The sequence below is a fragment of the Micromys minutus genome, assembly GCF_963924665.1.
Source record: "Micromys minutus genome assembly, chromosome: 21".
In the NCBI taxonomy this organism is placed as follows: Eukaryota; Metazoa; Chordata; class Mammalia; order Rodentia; family Muridae; genus Micromys; species Micromys minutus.
In genome coordinates, this window is record NC_137956.1 from 52,477,421 (window position 1) to 52,481,757 (window position 4,337).

General features: G+C 34.8%; 1 pseudogene across 1 annotated transcript; it reads left to right on the forward strand.

Moving 5' to 3' along the window:
• The first annotated feature begins 2,005 nt into the window (after positions 1–2,005).
• Positions 2,006–2,473, forward strand: LOC308434517 (uncharacterized protein C9orf85 homolog; annotated as a pseudogene). Its single transcript has one exon. The product of its transcript is annotated as an uncharacterized protein C9orf85 homolog (transcript).
• Positions 2,474–4,337: the final 1,864 nt, after the last annotated feature.

Sequence of the window (4,337 nt, forward strand, 5' to 3'; positions counted from 1 at the left end):
ACTGGGAATCAGGACAAAGAGATATAGTGGCCTCTGGTGAAATCCATCTTTAAGATCCTAAAGTAACATTAAAATTTAGTGGACCAGGTGTATTTATATCTAAGTAGTCCTAGTACTGCTTGGTCTTGCTTACAGGGCTGACCTACATTCTCTCCTGCAAGGTGGTCTGAAAGGTGGTCAGCAGTATGTGAAAGGTGGTCAGCAGTATGTGTAGTCTCTTTTGCAGTAGGCAAGTGCCTCCTCTGACTGGCACTAGGTTTTAGATTTTTCTTTTTACCACCATAAACTTGCTGGAGAAGTTGAAGTTTTTTTTTTTTTTTTTTTTTTTTTTTTTTTTTTTTTTGGAGACTGTTATCTTAATAGTCTGACAACCAAACAAAGGGCACAAGTATCTCTTCAAAATTTATTTGTTCCCAACAGGCTAATTACAATGGAGAACTACAAATTTATATTCTTTCAAAGTGGTAGGGTCTGTGCCTCTTTATTCTAAAGATGATTCTTATATCCACCCAAATTAAAGTACCTTTTGGTGTAAATCTCAGCCTTTTTCATATCATTCCATCATGAAAAAATATTTATAAGTATGTTGCTATAAATAAGACAAAGCTACTTGCAGGAAACTGCCTCTATTCCCTGAGAAGATAAGTTGGTCCTGCAAAAATTCTGTTGTTTCAAAGGCCAGGAGTTTTAACTTCAATCAAGAGCTCATTAAAATTTTCAGATCTCAGGCTGGAGATACAACTCAACATATGCTATGTACAAGGCTGTGGGTTGAATCCCTGGCACTGCAAAGTAAATGATTACATTTTAAAAATAAAATTGAAATTTAAGTCTCAGGTTTCTTCTCATGCAGCAGAGTTAGCTTTTCAAGGAGATGTCTGGGAAATCCTTATGCAGATGAAGATGGAGAATCATTGGCTATAACAATTCCAGCCTTAAACTCTGCATCCCCTCTTGACCTCAGCAAAATTTATGTGCATCCGGGAAAAGGCCTGACTTTGCTACAGTTGGCTCAGAGAAGCAAAAGGGAAGTAAAGCTGAAATCTGCTGTGCTCAGCTACCCACCACTGCTGTTTACACTTGAGGTCCTGTATGTGATTGTGTGTATCCTCTGCAATGTAGACTGCTAACTATTATAAACCTTGTCTCAATTAATACAAAACATGTCTTTGTAATTCAGTCTTTCCAACTGTAGGTGGATTGAAACATAAGGCTAGAAAGACATCTTTTAGCTTTATATCCCCATGAAGCAGTGAAATCTAGTAAAAAAATTATTGTGGTAAAATATATATGATATAAATTTTACATTTTTAATCATTTTTAAAGAGAACAATTCTGTTATGTTTAAAGTACATTTATTACCACTCCACAATTCATCTTAAGAACTCTGAATTTTGAAAACTGAAACTCTGCCCTAATTAAAAACTGATGCTGTTTATATCCTCCTGACAACCACATTTCTACTTTTGGTCTTTATGAATTTGATTACTTCAAGTAGTTGATGTGAATGTAATTATAGAATATGTGCCCCTTTGTGACCATATTATCTCCTGCAACCTGATGTCTTCAAGGTTGATTCATGTGGTAACATGTGTCTGAATAACTCACTTCAAAGGCTGGAAAGTCTTCCATTGTGTATACAGATGCCATTTGACTTATGATGGGGTAAATGCAAAAATGCATTAAGCTGAAAATATCATATCGATTACATTTATCACACTTAAATCTTGGAATAGTAGTTGCTTCCCATTATAATCCTCTGGTTGACAGGAAGGGGCGATTCTCCACCATTGCACAATAACATAAGAGAGTATGGCATATGTCACCGGTTTAGTAAATTATCAGAATCCAGAGTTCAAGTATGACTTCTACTGAATCCATATTATATTCACTACATTATAAGGTGAATAATAATAGGTCGATAGTCTCAACCTGGGGCGGGAACTTCTTTACCCTTTCCTGTAACTTAAAGGCTGCACCGGCTTATGGTGCTTGTGATTTGGTGATGAGTTCCCAGAAAGGCAACGTGACTCGGTCCCGGCCTCAGAAGCACCAGAATACGTTCACCTTCAAAAATGACAAGTTTGGTAAGAGTGTTCAGACCAAGAAAATTAATGCAAAACTTCATGATGGAGTATGTCAACGTTGCAAAGAAGTTCCCAAGTGGCGTGTAAAATACAGCAAATATAAACCACTGTCAAAGTCTAAGAAATGTGTTAAATGTTTACAAAAGACAGTAAAGGACTCTTACCACATATTGTGTAGACCATGCGCCTGTCAACTTGAAGTCTGTGCAAAATGTGGAAAGAAAGAAGAGATCGTTATTCCATTTAATAAAGAGCCAGAAGCTTCATAAAATACTGAAAATGAAGGTTCTAACCATAGAAGAAGTTGCAAATGGAAGGAAGACAGTGATAAGGACTTAGATGCCGAGTCTGACTCAGATGGCAAGGCTGAGGACACTCAGGCCTGACAGCACCGAGGCAGGTGCGGAGGGAGTCAGGAAAGGCTGTCCCAACAGGCAGAAGTGCCTCAGCAACGCCGGTTACTTAGGACATTTGAGAAACAGAATCTTAAAGGCTTTCACAGAAACACTTAAGCTGCATATACAGAATTGGTGATTGTATCAGAACCATCTCACGGAAAACTAAGACGACTAGCTCAAAGTATACTGCCATAGCTGACCTCGAGTAAGCTATGCCCCCTTACATCCTACAAAGCAAAACAGTTTATTTTTATATGTGCATGTGTACAAACACCCAAGATCATATGTAATGATTTTCCTTCAAAAATGATTTTATATTCTTCATCCCACTTTTTTATACCTTTTCCTAGTTTTGGTAATATATATTTAGAAAAAAATGTGTAGACTGTATATTTTTATCAAGAAAGGAAAATCCAACCTTCATACTGGAGTGGAGATCCTTGAAGTGTCAGAAGCTCCTGTGAAATTCTCCCTCATAAGCTTATCCATCCCAGAATTCCACTGTCCTGAATTATCACTTTATTGTTAGTGTTTTTTACTTGTAATCAGTGTAATTAGCTTCATGTGATTATTGAGATCTGTGTTAGTGTGTTTAAAACCTAAGGCCACAGAAAGTGACCAGGTGATACAATGAACTTTTCTATGATCTTTAGCAAATGCCCAATTCTAATGTGTTACTGGTTTTTTTTTGTGCCTTAATTTATACTAATGTATGTATGATACTTATGTACATGTGTGTGTATATTTGCTGAGCCGTTGAAATAAATGGCAAGCTTTGGTTTTGGTGAAAAAAAAAGAAAAATAATAACTTCAACCATTTTATAGAGGACTATCTATAAAAGTATATTTTATTTTCTCAATTAGCCATTGATGACTAGATTTCTTCCACATTTTGACTATTGTTAAAAAATGGTTATCAGTTCAAACATACAGACATCTGACTGAGTACTGATTTCAATTCATTGATCAAAAAGATTAAATAATAATTCTGTTTCTTTTTGGGAAACCTTTCTAAGTTCTCTTTAGCATTTGCATTTCCACCAATGCTAAATACAGTTTCTAGTTTTTCCACATATCTACACCTATCTATCTATCTGTCTATCTGTCTATTTATCTAATCTCTCTCTCTCTCTCTCTCTCTCTCTCTCTCTCTCTCTCTCTCTCTTTATATATATATATCCTCTATCTAGTGCATATATTTCTATAAGATACATGTATGTGCCAATCATATATAACCATCTTAAAGAGTGTAAAGCATCTTAATATGATTTTCATTTTCATTTCCATAAGAAAATAAGTAAAGGAAAATATTTTGTTATGTGCTCATTTTTGGTCATTTTCTCTTTCACAGAAATAGAAAAAGCAAAGACCATTGCCAATTTTGATATAAAAGTTTATTTTTATGTAGTTAAATTTCTTTTTGTTTTTTGACTTTATTTTGAAAAACAAAGATAAATGTACATATTTTTAAGCATTTTTGCATAAAAGTATACAAATACATTTTTATAAGGTTGTAATTAAGTATTTGTGGGTACATATACATACACATATGTATATATGTAACAATAATATAGGAAAAGAGGTTATTAATTTAAGGAGATAGGAGAGAAACTGGGAGGGGCTGTAGGAAGGAAAGGGGGATGTGATACAGCTCTATTTTAATTAAAATATATTCTTTTTTTCTTTTTTTCTTGATCTTCACACAGTCTGAGGGTTGTTTCTAAGGTTAGTATCCCATTATCAGTGACTGCATATTATGTCTGTTCTTTTGTGACTGGGTTATCTCACTCAGGATGATATTCTATAGATGCATCCATTTTCTTGAGAGTTTTGTTAGGCCATTGTTTCTGAT